This window comes from Heterodontus francisci, chromosome 7 (assembly GCF_036365525.1).
Source record: "Heterodontus francisci isolate sHetFra1 chromosome 7, sHetFra1.hap1, whole genome shotgun sequence".
NCBI lineage: Eukaryota > Metazoa > Chordata > Chondrichthyes > Heterodontiformes > Heterodontidae > Heterodontus > Heterodontus francisci.
In genome coordinates, this window is record NC_090377.1 from 36,728,062 (window position 1) to 36,749,889 (window position 21,828).

The 21,828-nt window shown below is 43.5% G+C and overlaps 1 protein-coding gene across 4 annotated transcripts in view; it reads left to right on the forward strand.

Moving 5' to 3' along the window:
* The first annotated feature begins 17,560 nt into the window (after positions 1–17,560).
* The window catches only part of LOC137371926 (low-density lipoprotein receptor-related protein 1-like), a 1,827,029-nt gene continuing 1,822,761 nt past the window's right edge, over positions 17,561–21,828 (forward strand). For all 4 annotated transcript variants that reach the window (XM_068035008.1, XM_068035009.1, XM_068035010.1 and 1 more), the window contains exon 1: positions 17,561–17,763. The gene's annotated coding sequence lies outside the window, so the exon portion shown is untranslated. The remainder of the gene's footprint in view (positions 17,764–21,828) is intronic.

Sequence of the window (21,828 nt, forward strand, 5' to 3'; positions counted from 1 at the left end):
ACTATCCACAACTCCACCGACCTTCGTGTCAACCGCAAATTTACTAACCCACCCTTCTACACCCTCATCCAGGTCATTTATAAAAATGACAAACAGCAGTGGCCCCAAAACAGCTCCTTGCGGTACACCACTAGAAACTATACTCCAGGATGAACATTTACCATCAACCACCACCCTCTGTCTTCTTTCAGCTAGCCAATTTCTGATCCAAAGCACTAATTCACCTTCAATCCCATACTTCTGTATTTTCTGCACTAGCCTACCGTGGGGAACCTTATCAAACGCCTTACTGAAATCCATATAGACCACATCCACGGCTTTACCCTCATCCACCTGTTTGGTCACCTTGTCAAAAAACTCAATAAGGTTTGTGAGGCACGACCTACCCGTCACAAAACCGTGCTGACTATCTCTAATGAACTTATTCTTTTCAAGATGATTATAAATCCTATCTCTTATAACCTTTTCCAACATTTTACCCACAACCGAAGTAAGGCTCACAGGTCTATAATTACCAGGGCTGTCTCTACTCCCCTTCTTGAACAAGGGGACAACATTTGCTATCCTCCAGTCTTCCGGCACTATTCCTGTCGACAATGACGACATAAAGATCAAGGACAAAGGCTCTGCAATCTCCTCCCTAGCTTCCCAGAGAATCCTAGGATAAATCCCATCTGGCCCAGGGGACTTATCTATTTTCACACTTTCCAAAATTGCTAACACCTCCTCCTTGTGAACCTCAATCCCATCTAGCCGAATAGTCTGTATCTCAGTATTCTCCTCGACAACATTTTCTTTCTCCACTGTAAATACTGACGAAAAATATTCATTTAACACTTCCCCTATCTCCTCCGATTCCACACACAACTTCCCACCACTATCCTTGATTGGCCCTAATCTAACTCTCGTCATTCTTTTATTCCTGATATACCTATAGAAAGCCTTAGGGTTTTCCTTGATCCTATCCGCCAATGACTTCTCGTGTCCTCTCCTCGCTCTTCTTATCTCTCCCTTTAGATCCTTCCTGGCTAGCTTGTAACTCTCAAGCGCCCTAACTGAGCCTTCACGTCTCATCCTAACATAGCCTTCTTCTTCCTCTTGACAAGCTCTTCAACTTCTTTAGTAAAACACGGCTCCCTCGCTCGACAATTTCCTCCCTGCCTGACAGGTACATACTTATCAAGGACACGCAGTAGCTGCTCCTTGAATAAGCTCCACATTTCGATTGTGCCCATCCCCTGCAGTTTCCTACCCCATCCTACGCATCCTAAATCTTGCCTAATCGCATCATAATTTCCTTTCCCCCAGCTATAATTCTTGCCCTGCTGTATATGCCTGTCCCTGCCCATCGCTAAGGTAAACCTAACCAAATTGTGATCACTATCACCAAAGTGTTTACCAACTTCTAAATCTAACACCTGGCCGGGTTCATTACCCAGTACCAAATCCAATGTGGCATCGCCCCTGGTTGGCCTGTCTACATACTGTGTCAGAAAACCCTCCTGCACACACTGGACAAAAACAGACCCATCTAAAGTACTCGAACTATAGTATTTCCAGTCAATATTTGGAAAGTTAAAGTCCCCATAACCACTACCCTGTTACTCTCGCTCCTGTCGAGAATCATCTTTGCTATCCTTTCCTCTACATCTCTGGAACTATTTGGAGATCTATAGAAAACTCCCAACAGGGTGACCTCTCCTCTCCTGTTTCTAACCTCGGCCCAGACTACCTCAGTAGACGAGTCCTCAAACGTCCTTTCTGCCGCCGTAATACTTTCCTTGATTAACAATGCCACACCCCCCCCTCTTTTACCATCTTCTCGGTTCTTAGTGAAACATCTAAATCCCGGAACCTGCAACATCCATTCCTGTCCCTGCTCTACCCATGTCTCTGAAATGGCCACAACATCGAGATCCCAGGTACCAACCCATGCTGCAAGCTCACCCACCTTATTCCGGATGCTCCTGGCGTTGAAGTAGACACACTTTAAACCAAGCTCTTGCTTGCCAGTGCCCTCTTGTGTCCTTATAACCTTATCCCTGACCTCACTACTCTCAACATCCTGCACACTGGAACTACAATTTAGGTTCCCATCCCCCTGCTGAATTAGTTTAAACCCCCCCGAAGAGCACTAGCAAATCTCCCCCCCAGGATATTGGTATCCCTCTGGTTCAGGTGAAGACCATCCTGTTTGTAGAGGTCCCACCTACCCCAGAAAGAGCCCCAATTATCCAGGAAACCAAAACCCTCCCTCCTACACCATCCCTGCAGCCACGTGTTCAACTCCTCTCTCTCCCTATTCCTTGCTTCGCTAGCACGTGGCACGGGCAACAACCCAGAGATAACAACTCTGTTTGTTCTTGCTCTAAGCTTCCACCCTAGCTCCCTGAATTTCTGCCTTAAATCCCCATCTGTCTTCCTACCTATGTCGTTGGTGCCTATGTGTACCACGACTTGGGGCTGCTCCCCCTCCCCCTTGAGGATCCCAAAAACACGATCCGAGACATCACGTACCCTGGCACCTGGGAGGCAACACACCAACCGTGAGTCTCTCTCGTTCCCACAAAACCTCCTATCTGTTCCCCTAACTATGGAGCCCCCAATGACTAATGCTCTGCTCCTCTTACCCCTTCCCTTCTGAGCAACAGGGACAGACTCTGCGCCAGAGACCTGTACCCCATTGCCTACCCCTGGTAAGTCGTCCCCCCCACCAGTATCCAAAACGATATACCTGTTGTTGAGGGAAACGGCCACAGGGGATCCCTGCACTACCTGCTGGTTCCCTCTCCTTCCCCTGACGGTAACCCATCTACCTTCTTCTTTTACCTGAGGCGTGACTGCCTCCCGATAACTCCTCTCAATAATCCCCTCCGCCTCCCGAATGATTTGAAGTTTCTCCAGCTCCAGCTCCAGTTCCCTAACGCGGTCCTCGAGGAGCTGGAGTTGGGTGCACTTCCCGCAGATGCAGTCAGCAGGGACACCCTTGGCGACCCTTACCTCCCACATTCTGCAGGAGGAACATTCAACTGCCTTAACCTCCATTCCCACTATTCTAAATTCCCAAGTTTTTAACCAATCACACGATAAAACAAGGAGAAATAGAAAAAGCCTTACCTTACCTACACACAACCGAGTCCTTTTTTTGGTAAGAGGAGGAGGGCGGGTGGGAGACACTACAAGAGTAGTGTCTCGGGTTCAGAAACAGCCCAAATATATAGGTTTCTACTTACCCAGCAGTCCCTGCTCCACCGAAACTCCCGATGAAATTGACTTCCCAGTTGTTCACTCCTCGCTCGCAATGCCTGTGCTCCTGGAAAAGCTGCACAACGAAAAGGTAAGAGAATTTACACAGCCCAAATATATAGGTTTCTACTTACCCAGCAGTCCCTGCTCCACCGAAACTCCCGATGCAATTGACTTCCCAGCTGTTCACTCCTCGCTCGCAATGCCTGTGCTCCTGGAAAAGCTGCACAACGAAAAGGTAAGAGAATTTACACAGCCCAAATATATAGGTTTCTACTTACCCAGCAGTCCCTGCTCCACCGAAACTCCCGATGAAATTGACTTCCCAGCTGTTCACTCCTCGCTCGCAATGCCTGTGCTCCTGGAAAAGCTGCATCACTTTTACCCTGTTATTTCAGTTAGTATGTAGAACATTGAAGAACCAACATTGTTTCTTCCCTCGATATCCCTAACTTAAAATAAAACCTTCTTTTGTTTTCTTTAATTATTTTGCTCCAGCAATTTAATAATTGATTCACTTGCTTTTGTGCAATGCTGTCATTCAACTATCTGGGTATAAAAAGCATTAATGCCTGCCTTCAAGCTACAGCTTGTTTTTCAGGCAAGTAGTTGTGCTCAGAGTGAAGAATTATCTTTCATATCTCTGCACTTTTGACAAGGGCATTTTGGGGGTCTGGCTCTTGGGGGGAGCGGGGTGTGGGGTGGGGGTGCTCGGGGTCCTCAGGGGTTCATGAAAGGAGGGGTTTCAGGAAGACTCCATATTCCAATGGAAAGGACGGACAGAAGAGGGAATGGGACCAAGCTGCTATGAACCTGGTCTGACCAGCGATGTGGAGCAGCATCTGCAGAAGAAAAGACAACCCCCTGGGCAACAGGTGCATGAATGAGGAACAAGGGGCAGGATGGCAATGGAGGCAATGCCCTCACCATAGGGTCCACCGCTAATGGAGAAGTTTCCTGACATGGCAGAGCCTCAGCGCCACAGAGGCCTGTGCCTGTCTAGGCAGATGGTTGCTGACCTGAGTGTCCTCGTTGAGGGTCATCTGTGGGTTAGCAGGAACCATTGCCATAGCCTTCCCATGGCTCTGAGAGGCACAGTAGCCTTGCACTTTCCTGCACCTGGCTCCTCCCAAGGCATCAGACATTGGTGGCATCTCGTAGGCAGCAGCATAACGTTGCATCCAAGGTGTGCTGAAAGCTCAACTCGAGAGTGCAGGGGATTATATTGAATTCAAGGTGGATAGCAGCATTCAAGCTCAAAGCGCAGTGGGATTTGTCTCCGTTGCCAGATGCCCTCGAGTGCAGAGGATCATCGATTGCACCCATGTGGCCATCAAGGCACCAATTGACCAGCCAAGGAGATTCCTTAATAGGAAGGGATTCATCTTGCTAAACATCAAGCTGCCACGTGACCACAGAATGCACTTTATGCAGGTGTGCAACTTTCCTGGAAGCTGCCATTATGTCTTTATCTTCGGGCACTCAGAAGTGTTTCATAAAGCCATCAGTGATCTGTGGATGGCTGTGAGCAGATAAGGCTTAGCCTTTGTAGAGGTGGCTGATGACTCTGATGCATCACCCTGCAATGGAGGCTGTGAGATATTGCAACCAATCCCACCTGAGCACAAGGATCATCACTGAGCAGGACAATGGCCTCCTGATGATGAGTCTCAGGTAATTTGGCTGATCTGGTGGTGCCCTCCAGTACACTCCCTGAAGAGTCTTGTGCATTTTGGTGGTGGCCTCTTCATCACCATCTATCACCACATGAGCCCTTTCATGGCGCCCTCGATCACAGCAATGCAGCTGGCATCCACTCCATGCTTCTATGTGCTATTTGCACCACTGACCGGTCAATGGTCCTGTGCATGTTAGTGCACTGCTCCTGCATCCACTCTGAGTAATGCCGCATCTGATTCTCCAAGAAGTTGACCACTCTGTCAGTGGAGGAGCTCACGTGCTCGAAGTACTGAGTCATTGCAGCGCATGAGATGAATGGACTCCTCCATTCTCATCCCTTGACTAAAAAGAGCCTTCGGTAACTCCAACAAATGGGCACACATCTCACGCTGGTTCTCTAGGTAGAGCCGCATGTTTCGTGTCTTCTGAGGCTCTGCATCTCCACCCTGCTGAGCAGGGCTGCCACTGTCCTCCATCCTCCAAGGGGGATGGGCCACAGCCGACTCTGCCTCTCCCGAATCCTCCAGCTCTGAAGTGATGTGTACTTTGCCGTATGCCACTAATACTGTGCGAGTACCACCAATGTGCGAGTGTCTGCATTGGTGGAGGGTGAGCTAGTAAGATGTGACAGTGCAGGCTCCAACGTGTCTTCCTGCTCTGACTCCCTGACAGCTTATTGTCTTTGTTTGGACTCTTGCCCCTCTGCAGCTGGCCCTGTGGGGTACATAAAAGAAGGTGGTGATGGGAGATAGGGACAGTCAACAGATGCCTCTGTTGGCAGTTCATTACATGGGTAGCATTTCCATGCATCACCTGAACCTGGAGATGCTGAGGTGTTTTTAAACTGTCTACGGCGGACCCCCGTTTCGTCATCCCCAGCATCCTTGTGGCTTAACATTCTGGCCACATCAAGGGCCATCATCTCAAAGTGCATCAGCAATGTGAACTGGGGGGTACCACCATCCAGGCACGCCCTCTCATTCTCCCTGTCTTTCAATTCTCATTACAAGATGAAGTAAGTTGCATTCTCCTACCTTAGAAAATGACTGCCCATATACAAACCAACTGTGTCTGAAAAATATTTCTAGATTCAGTATCAAAGTCACAAATAGCATCCTATGTGACTGTGACAAAAGGTAAACACTCCCTTCACGTCCTTCTTGACCTGTCTACACCTTTGACATAGTTGACTGCACCATCCGCCTCCAAGGCCTCTCCACTGTTGTCCAGCTAGGTGGGACTGCTCTCATCTGGTTCCATTCTTATCTATCTAGTCAGAGCCCGAGTGTCACATATAATGGTTTCTCTTCCTGCTCCTGCGCTGTTACCTCTGGTATCTCCCAGGGATCTATCCTTGCCCCCCTCCTATTTCTCATCTATATGCTGCCCTTTGGCAACATTTTCTGAAAGCACATTAGTTTTTACATGTATGCTGATGACACCCAGCTCTGCCTCACCATCAGTTCTCTCAACTCCTCCACTATTGCTAAATTATCAGACTGCTTATCCAACATCCAGTACTGGATGAGCAAATATTTCTTCCAATTAAATATTGGGAAGACTGAAGCCATTGCTTTTGATTTCCACTCCAAACTCTGTTCCCTAGCTACTGACTCCATCCATCACCCTGGCAACAGTCTGAGATTAAGCCAGTCTTTTCACAACTTTGGTGTTACCTTTGAGTCCAGGATGAGCTTCCAACCTCATATTTGTGCCATCATTAAGACTGCCAATTTCCACCTCCATAGCATCACTCTAATTTTCCCCATCTCAGCCCATCTGTTGCTGAAACCCTCATTCATGCCTTCATTACCTCTAGCCTTGACTATTCTAATGCACTCCTGGCTGGTCTCACACATTCTACTTTCCGTAAACTTGAGTTCATCCAAAACTCTTCTGCCTGTGTCTTAACTCACACCAAGTCCCATTACCTTATCCCCACTGTGCTCGCTGGCTTACATTGGGTCCTGGCCAAGCTATGTCTTGATTTTAAAATTCTCATCCTTATTTTCAAATCCCTCCATGGCCTCGTCCCTCCCTATCTTTGCAATCTCCTCCAGCACCACAAACCTCCAAGATATCTGCGCTCATCTAATTCAGGCCTCTTGTGTATCCCTGATTTTAATCCCGCCACCATTGGTGGCCGCGCCTTCAGTTGCCTCGGTTCCAACCCCTGGAATACTCTCCCTACACCTCTCTGCCTCTCCACCTCGCTTTCCTCCTTTTAAGACATTCCTTAAAACCTACCTCTTTGACCAAGCTTTTGATCATCAAACCTAATATCTCCTTTTGTGGCTCAGTGTCATACTTTGATTTATAAAGCTCTGTGATGTGCCTTGGGATGTTTTATTATGTCAAAGGTGCTACACAAATACAAGTTGTTGATGGTGCATGAAACATGAAGTGTGTATACAACTGGCAGGCGCTCATTTACAAAAGTGGAGATTTATTTTATTTGCTCAAGGATGCAGGCTTCACTGGTACGATCAGTATTTGTTGCCCATCCCTAACTGTCCTTGAGAAGTTTCTTGAACCACTGCAGTCCATATGATGAAGGTATATTCACAATGCTGTTATGGAGGGAGTTCCAGGATTTTGACCCAGTGACAATGAAGGAACAGGGATATCTTTCCAGGTCAGGATGGTATGTGACTTGGAGGGGAGCTTGGAGGCAGTGGTGTTCCCATACGCCTGCTGCCCTGGACCTCCTAGGTGATAAAGGTTGCGGATTGGGAGGTGCTGTCAAAGAAAACTGGTGAGTTGCGGCAGTGCATTTTGTAGATGGTACACACTGCAGTCATGCCGTGCTGATGCTGGAAAGTGTGAATGTTTAAGGTGGTAGATGAGGTGCCAATCAAGCAGGCTGCTTTTTGCTGGATGGCGTGGAGCTTCTTGAGTGTTCTTGGAGATGCACTCATCCTAGCAAGTGGGAAATATTCCATCACCCTCCCGGCTTGTGACTTGTAGTTGGTGGACAGGCTTTAGGGAGTCAGGAGGTGAGTCACTCATCACAGAATTCCCAGCCTCTGACCTGCTTTTGTAGCCACAATATTCATGCGGCTGGTCTGGTTCAGTTTCGGGTTAACGGTGACCCCCAGGATGCTCTTGATGAAAGTAATGCTGTTGAATGTCAAGGAGAGGTGGCTAGATCATCTCTTATTGGCGATTTTAATTTCCTGGCACTTGTGTGGTGTGAAAGTTACTTGACAATAATCAGCCTAAGCATGAATATTATCCAATTTGCTGCAAGAGGGCATGGATTGCTTCATTATCTGAACAGTCGTGAAGGGAACTGAACACGGAGCAATCATCAGCAAACATTCTCACTTGTGTCCTTATTATGGAGGGAAGGTCAGTGATGAAGCAGCTGAAGATGGTTGGGCCGAGAACACTGCCCTCAGTCACTCCTGCAGTGATGTTGTGGGGCTGAGATGATTGGCCTCCAACAGTGTAAGATTATTGAGCATTTACTAGAAATGACCAGGCAATTCAAGAGCAATGTTAAGACAAATTAAACCCTTGCACACATGTCGAAAATGCCTGATTAAAAGCAAGTAGAAACAGATTATTTTAAGCTTGTATAAGACTTTGCTAAGAATATATTTAAGATACAATTCTGTGATTCAGTATTGCCGGGGTGATAAATTATGCACATACATAGTGCATCTTGAGGAAATTATTGGTGCTCAAGCCATGATTTTCAGTCCATTATAGATAGAACATCATGGACTATTTGTCTACGATTTTTGGCAGATGTGCTTTTTGTTAATACCTATCCATACTGGGAGCGCAGTGTTGTGGGATCACCCGTTTAGATTATTACGAGCAGTTTTGAGCATCTTGTCAGTTAAAGGACTTTTACAGAATGTGCAGAATGAATAGGAAGGATGGTTTAGCAACTCAAAACACTCAGCCTGACAGACTCTCACTGTAAAGTCAACCTGGGGGGGCTTGGGTGGTGGTGGTGTGGGGAGGGGTAAGGAGATAAAAAGACAAAATAATTCTACACAATTTAATAGATATGTTGACTAAATTCCCATCATTAATTTTAGACAATACAAGATAGAAGAAGGCTTGTGCTACTGCTAACTGTTCAACTGGAGCTATCCACTTAAATCCCATTTCCCTGTCCTCTCCCTATATCTTTTTATATTCTTTTGGTTCAAGTATTTGTCCAACTCCATTTTAAATGATATCGTCTAACTACCCACTTGTGGCAAAGCATTACCTATCTAATAATCCTCTGTGGGACCTTTTTTTCTAACTTCCTTCTTCATTCTTCTATAGGTAATCCTGAATCTACACTAGCTTGTTACTAATATAAATTGCCACTCTTAAAATAAGCTTGATGATTATCTGATTATGAAAGAATAAATGTGATATGGATAAATGACAGCATGGATACTATTTTCCAAAGAGAGTGTGGCATTGTTACCTGTCATTGGCAATGCTTCTGATTTTAATGATTCATTGATTTTGTACTTTTGTAAGTGCATAATTCATGTGTACAGAAAAGAGAGAGAGAGAGCAGTTAGTTACATATGAAGGTAATCATCCAGAGTTGAATAATACATATTACTATATTAGTTAAACTACTGAAGTCTTTTTTCTTTCATTGCCCTGGGAGTTAAGCAAGAATTCATACAACTCCCTCTTTCCTGAGGTTTCTACTTGTGGCTTTACATAATCAAGACAGTGCGAAGCAAACTGGTAATCTAGTTGGTGCAGATAAACAATTGTGTATCATACTTTGGAAGGAGTAGGTCAAATGGGGAAAACTAGTGTTTCTATGTCTAAGAAAGTAATATGCGTTATTCAACTCTTGCTGATTAGCTTCATATGTAACCAACTGCTCTCTCTCTCTTCCCTGTCCACGAGAATTATACACTGAAAAACAATAGTACAAAATCAATGAATTGTTAAAATCAGAAGCATTGCCAATGACAGGTAACAATCCCACTCTCTCTTTGGAACAAAGCATCTATGCGGTCATTTATCCATATCACTTTTATTCTTTCATATCTCACAGAACATTTATTACAACCTTGACCAGATGATCAAAACATATATTTCTGTCTTTCTAAGGAATCCGTTAAAAAGAAGTCTTAACTTTTTTAAGTTCTCAATTTAGAAAATAGGATCTTATTCTTCTCAGATCCATATGGGAGAAAGATTGGTTCTCTCAGGCATTTCAGGCTATGCAACTGCTTGAGAAGGAGAGTGGTTGACATTTTTAGGTTTGACTAGCTTTTTACAGCATTACATAAAAGAATGCCCAACTAAATCTGATAAAGTGCATGAATTAGAATAATCTATATCAATAGCATTTTTAAAGGAATATTCCTTTCCTTTTGGGCCTCCTTATCTCGAGAGACAATGGATACGCGCCTGGAGGTGGTCAGTGGTTTGTGAAGCAGCGCCTGGAGTGGCTATAAAGGCCAATTCTGGAGTGACAGGCTCTTCCACAGGTGCTGCAGAGAAATTTGTTTGTCGGGGCTGTTGCACAGTTGGCTCTCCCCTTGCGCCTCTGTCTTTTTTCCTGCCAACTACTAAGTCTCTTCGACTCGCCACAATTTAGCCCTGTCTTTATGGCTGCCCGCCAGCTCTGGCGAATGCTGGCAACTGACTCCCACGACTTGTGATCAATGTCACACGATTTCATGTCGCGTTTGCAGACGTCTTTATAGCGGAGACGTGGACGGCCGGTGGGTCTGATACCAGTGGTGAGCTCGCTGTACAATGTGTCTTTGGGGATCCTGCCATCTTCCATGCGGCTCATATGGCCAAGCCATCTCAAGCACCGCTGACTCAGTAGTGTGTATAAGGAATATAGGTATGCAATTATTGTTAGCTTTAATTTGTTGCATGGACTGAAAGTACAGAAGAATGACGTCAATGTTGCTATTACCCTAAATCACTGGATACAGCAGGGCAATCTTATTAACCAGGTAAATCTGAAAAAAAAAGGAGTTGTAAATTTGCTTCAGTAGCTATAGTCTCACTCTATCATCGACTAAATATTGAGAGATTTTCCACTAAGTGAAATTGTTCCAGGAACATATGTCACTGGCTCTCCATTCCATTTATGTATGTGCTATTTCTTGGTGGGCTTTTTGCAAAGAATATATAACATTCTGCGTATTAGTATGCGCTCATATTATGAAGCTAGGCTTGGATTATATCACTTGCTGTCTAAAACTCTTTTAAGATGTCAGTGTGTCAAGGGTGTGAATTGCAGCTTAATTGAATGCCCTGATGGAATACAAGCATGAATAATAAGCAATGACACAGTTGTAAGGTTGTCTGAGTGTTTTGCATGGATCAGCAGTGCATGTGTAGCAGGTTGGGGGGCAACATATTGTGCCATCGTATTTGTGCCATTTACCTGGTACATGTTATTGTTGTGCAGCTTACTTCGTTAATGTATCATCTGCCTTCTTCTCCCACACCTGTTCTAGCTCTTGCAAAGCAATTGTGTAGAGTGTTGACCCAGGCCACCACCACCTGGAGTGTCAATCAGGCCAATCACCCTTGTACCAAGCTCATGGAGCAGCATGTCCATCTTGCCAGCCATCAAACAGAGGTTGGCTGCTGTATTCAAGAGAAGGTTTGATAAGTATCTGAAGAAGAAAAAAATGATAATGAGATACAATGTGACATAGGTTTTATAATTTCTAGACATCCAACTAAGACTACAATTGTCTAATAAAGGCCTATATATTTAAATTCCTCAGTGCCTTTAGAAACGCTGAAAACAATTTTACCTTTAAATGGCCACTCTCTTTAAGAGCAGATAACTTCTCACACCCTCCCATTCAGTGTGCTCACAGAAATTGGTTTAATCCACACTGGAAGCTTTTCTTCACCTAATAGTCAGGTCGACCTAGCAACATTGATTGGGGTCAGTCGTCCCCCAGTATGTGCATGCAAAATTGTTCAGCCCTCCAGTCTTCTAGTCTTAGTGCCAGAAACAGAAAATCACTGTTCTGTTAACAGCTAGCTAACAAAGTAATCTTGAGGCACTAGAGGGACTCCAATCTGCCAGTTGTAAAGAAGTGGATAGCATCAGATCCAGCAGTATTAGAAATTGCCTGGCTCAAAGCCAAAGGATTACATAGTATTTGGTTTCAATGTTACAAACCCAGGATTTATGACTCCTGAGATATATGTGGGCGATTCTTTGCAATTACAAAAAGTTAATGGCATATGAGGAAACATTTCCAACAACATCTTATATTAGACAGTCACAGACGAGCATCAGAAAACAACTATCCAACTGCAATTTGAAATTTCACTAGTGTTAATGTAGAAAACAGGCACGGAGCAGCTGGTCATTAAATAGGGTGATATACAGTACAACTAAGCCATATCAATAAAATGTGTATCCCATCTGCTATTAATGTTTTCTTATGTATTTGTAGCTGTGAGTAGTAATTTTCACAGAAAAATATCTATGCCAGATTTCACTGAACTCAGTGCCAAAACTGAAGCTTTTTCTGGACGAAAGTTAAGCCAAAACATTGGAAGGATTATCATTTGTATAACTAAGAAGTGCTGATGAATCAAGTATACTTTAATCTAAAAAGTATTCAACAGAGGTAGCACAAGATAATTCATGCATTAATATATAAAAATAAAAAAGCTAGTTTTCCATTTCAAGATCTATGAATGTATCCATTATAGTATAACTAATATATTGACAGCTATTATGGTTCACTCAAAAATGGCTCAAATTTCTGCTGACTTGAAAATTTATTCCATTTTACTCCATCTAAAATTCCCTTGTATGGTGTGTGTTTCGTTACCATCTTTAATTCTATTGAATTGTATTAAAGAGGTAATATTTTGATTGCCTATTCTAGGGGCAGTCTTGCCTACCAGAAGTATGTATCATAAATATTCATGCCTGCTGTGCATGATTTTCTATCAACCTAAATAATGGTCAAAAAATTGTGTGCAATGTCCACCTGTATTTCTGATCTGCAGTCCCAGCAGACAAACCTTCCTAATGGGACACCGAATTTGGAAAATTACCTTTTTATTCTTTGCATGATTTCCTATCCTGAATTGGGGAATCATACATTGTGTTCAGTCTGTAAGTGTAAAGCAAAGTTCTATGTGCAGAAGGAGGCCTTTTTTTTCCATTTTAGTTTATGACCTGTTTTTGGAACATAACGCATTAACGTTAATGTGAAAGAAGCTGATGCATTTTCCACAGGCCATCAATCAGGACTGCATTCACACACCCAGCTTTTGCAGCAACATCTCCACTATGTCAAATTGGTGGGTAACAACAGTTTTCTGCCCCAATTTTCTTCAATTGTCTATAGAGTTGTGCCAGTTACTATATTTTACCATCCTGATTACTTTGGCAATCAAAAATCCTATGCTGTCCTGATTAATTATTTCCATTTAAGCATCTATCTTATTGTTGTCGTACATCTTTAAGTTGGTGTGGCTATGATCTATGTGTATCACCATATAAATATTGAGAATCAACACGTGTGGCAGCACAGCAGCGTGCTGAGTTCTCACAGAACACTCAGAAATCAGACAGATGCCCGTTCATTTTGACACTGCAGCAGCGATCTGTAAGTTCAACAGAGTCTGAAAATATAGCTCCGAGAGGTGCAATGCCAGGCAATGCTGTGTAAAGGGGCCACAGGATCAGTAGTAAAAGAGGGTGATCTGTTGTTTCACATAGTGCCAGGGAAGGTCGATCAAACAGCAGGCTCAAGAAGGCTTGGCAAGGCTCAGAAAGGCTGGGAGAAGCCATTGCAGCCATGAAAGTGTTTTGGGGCATCGTGGTGCATCCTGACTGAACATCACTTTTGTGAGCGGGGCCTTACAATGTATGCGAAGGAGGCAACAGCGCCACACACCCGGAACAGTAAAAAAGCAAAGGAGCAGTGCATGGCGATCCGTGGTACTGCACGCAGTTGGATTTGCAGCATCTTTAACCCTGAATACTGGAAAAGCAGGAAAGCTTGTTCCTAATTCAGAAAACACAGAGACCTGGAAACATCAACACAATATTTATCAAGTTCTCATGTCTCAACAGGAAGGCAGCAGACATTCTTTCTGAATGTAAGTTGTTCCAGCAGTGCATAGAATTATGGTTTATCAATTTGGCAGTGTCGGAACTGGACAAGCAAGCTGTCAAGATAAAAATCGCAATAGATCATCAAGGGCTTCACAGATTAAACACGTCTGGGTTATTAAAAGAGGAACAAAAGAATCACAACAAGATATGGTCCACCTTAGAAGACCAACTGCGGGTCAAGCTCAACTTTTGCATTCACTGCCTGGAATTCATGTCCTTCAGATAACAGCCAAAGGAGTCTATAGATCATTTTGTTAGTCACTGTAGAGACAAGGACAAGATATTTGATTTTTCGGATACAGAATTGGCTGAGAGAATCACTGAGTTGGTGATAGCACCATCATCTATTGAGGCTTTTCAAAAAGATCTTCTTGAAAAGCAAAAGGGTACACTCTTGAAGCACTACTGAAGGATGGGTGCAAATATGAGGCAATCCTCGCAGGGAAAAGGCTATAGCCTCTGTGTACAGCTTCAACTATTGGCATGGTAGTTAGGTCAACCAAAGGCAGCAAACCAGATCATTTTGACTCGATAGGTAGTATTAGAAGAGATGCAGTTTTACATTTGCAAGAAGACTCTGTTCCATCCATTGACCCTCCATGTAAATGTAGTGTCCCTATAAAGGATAATCTCAGGGTCGAGTTAGATAAGATGGAACAAGATGGGATCATTCATAAAGTTCAGGAACACATGGATTGGTGCAGCTCCATACCGTGTTGTCAAAAAAGACAGGTCAATCAGAGTATGCTTAGACCCTAGATGCCTGAATAGAGCATTAAAACACAGTCTTCATAAAATTCCTATGCTGAAGGAAATAAATCCTAGGTTTGCAGGAGCAAAATCTTTCTCAAAACTGGATGCAAAGAAAAACTTTTGGTCAGATCACTTGGTGAAGAATTCACAAGTGTTGACTATTTTTAGGACTCCTTTTGGGCAAATTGCTTTCAACAATTACCTTTCGGTCTGTCTATAAGCCAAGATCTCTTTCAATAACATATGAACAGGATCATTTGTTAAATACTGGGGTGTATCTGTATAGCAGATGATGTCGCTGTCATTGGTAAACCAAAGAAGGAGTCCGGTTACAACTGACATCTGTAGATGGAGGCAACACATAGAGAGGGACTTGCAAGTGTGAAGTTAATATTAAACAAATCAATTTATTTGGATTGATTTGCTCAAGTAGTGGTATGCGTTCAGACCCAAGTAAATTGGAGGATATACATGCAATGCCAACTCCACAAGATAAAGAGGCTCTTGAATGCTGTTTGGGGTTGTTCAACTTTCTTTCTTCATTTACTCCCAACTTTGCACAGAAAACATCACCACTTCGGGAACTGCTCAGGAAAAAAATGCCTTTTCCATGCCATGAAGACAACCAACATATGTTCAATGAGCTCAAGAATTTGCTATCCGAGGAAACATCCTCGCTAACAATTCTATGATCCAAGAGAAAAGACTACCTTGGAAGTCACTGCTTCTCAAAAAGGGCTAGGAGCCTGTATGCTTCAAAAGGAAAAGCCAATTGCATTTGGTTCCAAAAGCCTATCAGTAGCCCAATAAGACTATTCAACATGGAGCAGGAGACGTTAGCTCTTGTGTTTGGGATCATGCGATTCCATACCTACCTCTTTGGGAAGAAATCTGTGGTGGAGACTGACCACAAACCACTCGAAATGAATTGGCAGAAACTGTTAACTAGCGCAGCTCATAGATTACAATGTCTCTTAGTTAAGGTCCAAGGCTACGACTGAGACATTCGCTATAAACCCAATAATTTACTGGTTATGTCAGATACCTTAAGCATATTGCCTAACCCTATTAAAACCGCAGACATTTCACTAGACCTGCAGGAGGATTCAATTGACAGTGAAGTTGAAGATGTCCTGGAGATAGACTTGATGAGTTTTGGGCTGCACAAATGCCAGCAAACATAAATAGAGACATCTAAAGGCCTGGCTCTACAAGAGTTCTGGAAGACCATAAATAATGGATGGGAGACTCACTTCAAGATGTTCAGGAAGTACTGAGACTGTTCTGGGCATACAAGGATGAGCTCGGAATATCCTGTGGTGTTACCTTTCAAGGAAAACAGGTTCTCATTCCTGAACCTCTGTGACCGGATATTTTGCAACAGTTACACCAAGCGCACTTGGGCATAGGCAGTATGAGAAGGCTAATACGAGAAACAGTATATTGGCCAGGGATTAGCGACGACATTGAGGCAACTGTCGGAGAGTGCGAGGCGTGTCAAGAACATATGCCCAACTAACGCAAGGAACCATTACAAATGCGCAAAGGCCCTGCACACCTGTGGCCCAGGATTGCCACTGACCGTTTTCATGTCCATGGTGATGATCTCCTAATTGTGACATTTTTCTAAATTTCCAATCGTACGTCAGTTACACGATACGTCCAGCACAACTGTTGCACATACGTTGAGTGCTATTTTTAGCTTGTTTGAAGCACCACAGGAGATTGTTTCAGACAACAGATCTCAATATATGGGCAAGCCACTCTAGAACCTATGTGAGAAGTGGGGATTAGACCACGCTACTTCTTCACTACACTATCCTCGGACAAACGGCTTGGCAGAGCGCATGGTGTGTCATGTTAAATCCCTAATCGTCAAATGTTGGCAGACCAGGCAAGACTTGCAAGTGGCCATTGTACACTTCAGAGCAATGCCACTATGTGCAACTATTCCTTCACTGGCAGAGCTGATGTTCAGCAGACAGGTGCGAATGACTCTCCCAAATCACCATCCATCTGCACTTCCAGAGAAATGGGACGAATTTCTTGAAATACAGGGGAAGATGAAGGATGTGCCTGATCAGCATGCAAACAAAGAACTACCAGGCTTAACCATTGGAAAGAAAGTTCAGATTTTACATCCCACTGACAGAACGTGGAATCCAGACAATGTAGCTGGAGTATGTCCTGAACCAAAATCTTACGAGTGGTATGATGTTGAAACAAAATCAATGTCAAATCAGGGAATTTCCTAATCATGAAACAACAAGCAATTCTATTGCAAGCAGAACAAGGTCAAAGACAAGATTTAAGCACAACCCTCCTACCAATACAGAGCATTGTGAGAACAATCAGCAATCTCAGACTTGATTTACCAGATCAGGGCATATCAGCCAACCACCATTACACTTCATAGATTCATAACCTCACAACCTTGTAAAGTTGTAAAGTTGTATTGTATAAGAGTTTGCTGTGTTATAAATAGCTATTGGTTGTTTATTAATAGGGGATACTTTTAAGTTACAAAAAGGAGGGTGTTGTGGGACATCTTTAGGTAAGTGTGGCTATGATCTTTGTACATCACCAGATAGGAAGTGATGTAATGTACCACATGATAGGTATTCAGCAGTGTGCAATCATCCAAGTGAAATGTGTTATCAAGAGCTCTTCAAGATTGTGCATGTGGTACTTAATCTGCATGAATAAAAAACCCACATTTGAGTTTACCAACTTCATTTGAGTGGTTGGTGTGTTTGTGTTCAGTAGTAAGAAAAGGAAACTCAACACTTCCCTGTAAATGATTGATGGAAATAAACCACACCCTCGGCATCCCTAGGCCCCCACTGACAGCACCACCACCACCCTGCAGAATACTGAGTAACCTTCCAGTAGAAAGCACATTACCCAACAAGGAAACTGACATTGCTTATTTCATGAGGCCATTTGAGAAATTTCAGAGGGACGAGCTGCCCTGAGCAAAGGTAAGTGTATAGTCAGCAGTCTGAGCAATGAGTTCAGGAAATCTGCTTCTTAATTCACCAGTAAGAGAGGGTTAATTTCCTCGTGGGACAACCATAGGTAAGTGCTGATGTATTAATGTGTGATGTTTTAATCATATTATTGAATGTGCAAAATCTGAAATTAAAAATATAAATATTTGCAAATTACTTCACAAAAAGTCCAGTTGCAGCAGCAAATACCTAAAATGATTTGATTTGTAGTAATGAAGGATACTGCACATTGCTCGTGCTGTTTCAATCTTATACAGAGGCTCATAAATACAGAGTTTTATTCGTTTTACTCAATGTGAGATTGTGTGTGCTGTAACAAACATGGAATAGTAAAGCCAATGACACAGTAGCTGTAATAATCCTGTCAAGTGACTGTATAAGGCATTAAATAATCACTTAAGGCATTGACATGATGCATGTCTCAACAAAATAGTTGTTTCATGAGCAGTTTAGATTGTTAGAGACAGGAAACTAGATGTTTTGGTGACCAGGCACTTGAAGCACTGTTCCCTTTAACATCTCTGCTCTATTTAACTTCCTCTTGCTAGTTTTCTTAGAGCAGGGAATCAATGTAAAAAAAGTCAGTCAGTGTTGAACTTCTTTCATGTCCATTTATGGCAGATTCATATCATCAAACTTATCTGAATCAATTCCTTCAGTTTTGCATCTTCTTACAGATATTCTACCAGATTCACTCAGTGAGAAGTGTTCCCTTGTTCTGTGATTTCTTTGGATGCCTCTTTGTAGGTGCAACATGTAAATTTTGAGAGATACTGCAATCGTAAACAGTTTCACTCCCTAAATGTTCAGCTGGTGTGTGACCATACTCGAGTGTCATGCAGGGTAATGCCCATTATCCTAGCAGCAGTTCTGATGTCTTTATTCTGTGCAAGTCTGCTGTACCGTCAGCATTTGAGCTACCACGAGAAACCAGAGGATGGATTGGGTGACATGTACGATCCGTTGATCAGCCGGCTCATGAATCTAGTGCATAATGCATGCACACATATAATAAAGTCATGCTGCTGCACAAAATGTCAGTGGGTGCTTAAGAAATACCTCCACTGCCTGTACCATTCTGGAGGAGACCAGCAGTACGCTCCAGCTCGTGGCATGAATTGTTGTGGTCTGCTGCACCCTGCACAAGGAGGAGGAGAAAAGGAGGAGGCAACCAACTACCCCTTTCTGACCACGCCGTCCATAATGGGCTCATTCAACTGCAGTTCTAGTGAAAACAACCATACTGTTCTTTCACCAACAGTCTCACACCATACTTTTCCTCTGTTATTGCCATTCATAGCATCCTTTTGGCCATAATGCTGAAATAAAAACCACCAGAAAACAAACATTTCAAATGAACTTTATCAATCAAACCTTCCAACATTCGATACAAAAGCCAACTAATCACACTTGTGCATTCCCTTTGTCTGTCCTAGTATTCCTATGCAGTGCTCTCTCAGTGGCTGCAGCATGGCTGGTGGAAGGCTGCTGACTTTTAGTGGGGGGGGAGGACTGAGACAGCCTTGCAGGATGGCTTCATGTAGCTCTGGCCCTGGAAGGCCTGGCTTTAAGCTGAACCAATTTTCAGCATGGGCAAGAGCAGTCTAGCCTGGCTGCCTGACAGGCAACAGCAAGGGCACTGACAGAGTGGCAGTGGTGGGAGGATGAATGCTGTCATCCTGAGCGAGGTCAGCAAGTTCATGCTCCATGCCACCACTGCCACTCCTCCCTGCCTTGCCTCAGTAACTCTAATAATGTGTTGGAGGACTGATTGTTGGACTACTGTGACACGCTGGGGGAGGGGGGGGGGGAGGGGAGGCCCATAAAATTCTGCCCGTGAGGTCATTGAATTTCTTGCGGTACTGCATCCAGGCCCTCTGGGATAGACTGCTGGCATTGACTGCAGTGGCTATCTGCTCTCACTGATTTTGCAGTATCTGTCTGGAGGTTCTCCTGGTCTCCCGTAGATAGAGGACCCCTCTCCACCTCCTGCAATAAGGCCTTCAGCGCTTCATTGGAGAGCCTTCAAACTTGTTCTCTGCCAAGTTGTGAGTTTTGTCTCTTTTTCCTCAAGGGAAACACACTGCTAGAAGTGAGCATGTGCTCTAGTCAAGTTGCACCTCCTCTTTTAAGAGCTGCAGGCAGGCTTTAAGTAGCGCAGCCTAGCTTTAACTCCTGCTAGTCTCTCTTAATTTTTGTCCCCTGCTCAGGCATGCAGCCATTCAACAGCACTGGCTAAACACTGCAATCATGTAAATGAACAGGCAGCACAAGGTTTGCATGCTGGAAATAATTGGTAATGGTTAATTGCCCATCATGGTCCCTGCACTAATTTTCAGGCCTTATTGAATTTTGCAGCTCTATTCTTTTCTTTGGTTCTGTATAATTTTTCCTTGCACTTCTGAGAAGCACCTAGGATATTTTTAAGGTACGAGTGCTATATTAGTTGTTTTGCTGACTTTTAATTAAATAGATTATTACTTACTGTAGTGTTTTGATCACATCAAATCATATAGGCATGTCTGATTTGCTGACTCCCAATTTAGTTCTCACACATTTAACATCAAATGATACCACAATTAATTTTGTGTCTTCAGTTAATATGCTTTCTTCGTACACCGGCTTGGTGTCTGCTTCAAATCATCCTATCTCCCCACACCAAGTGACGTTGTTATTCATCACCTAAACAAACATTTTAAAAAACCAAAGGAAGTTTAAATTAATCATATCTCTTTTCAATTGGTTAGTTCTTAAGTTGACTTTTTTGAAGTTCTTGACCCTCACTGTTTGAGGAATATCCGTGTAGGTCAGCTGAGTGATAAAATGCAATGTAGAGCACAAAAGTGTGAAATTGAAATAGCATTAATTCTGCTTTCAATATATGTAATTAACTGGTTTGAAAGCTGTTTTGTTAATTCAGGTCTATTGCACAAATATCACTTTTCACTCTTCTATATATACTTTACAGGTGTAATGTGTTTCAATTATGTGACTATGACCTAACTCTCAGTCAACTGATCATCAAGTTTTATTTATATCTCATTGCCACCCATGTGAGTTATTAGCAAAGTGGCTAATTAATTGCAGGATGTGCCTCTGGAATGTGCAGCTAGCACCTTGTCATTTAATGAGCAAAGGCTGAAATATGGAATAATTGGTCAAAACCCATTTATCACAGATGATTGACTATTAAAGGAGAGACATATAGCGTATCATATTGTTTTGCCACCTTATTTACTTTGGATCCTGTAATATCCTTTATAAATTAGACTAATGAAAACAATTTTGTTTCTGTTGCTCTGTAAATAATTTCTTCTCCAGTGATGCTGTTTCTAGTGGTTTGGATCATTGGAGAAAATAAAAATGTTTATTCCAAAGTTAGTCCAATGTTCATTCATGAAGAGTGTTTCTTAGCATGTGTGATACACTGTAGGCTTCATTACATTGTTCAAGAATTCACTGCTTTCTTTGAGGTTGCCCATTACAAAACAGTTTAGAAATACATACCCTCCAGATAAAATATACCACTAAAGTATTGGGGTTGGGGGAGAGGAAATTTAACTTTTTTACCTGTTGGCTGGGGTGAGATGTGAGAGATGGGGACTGCCTATTGGGGTGGAGAGGTCGCACATAGGAAACCTAGATGTGCAGGTTTCCTCACATGCTGTGGAGTTTTAACTCCACATAATGCGTGTGACATCACTGCCAAGTTCCCCGCTTGGAAGTCAGCCTGATTGAGAGGTTTGGCTTTCAGTCAGGTAGATACACTGGAGAAGAGGCTACAGGACAAGGTAGCTGTGAGCCCCAACCCAGGGCAGGGCGGAGTTCCGATCCCGGTGAGAGGGGCATTCGATCTTGGGGTGGAAATGGGGGGGTGTTAAAGGCCACTATGGGGGGGAATCAGAGGACTCGATGGGCGGAGGGCCGAGGCCTCGAAGAGCAGGTAGATCGGAGGACTAGGGTTTGGAGGCATTGGGTTGGAATTGAACGCCTCGGGGTGTGGGCGGGATCTCGGGCCTCGGCTTATGGAGATCA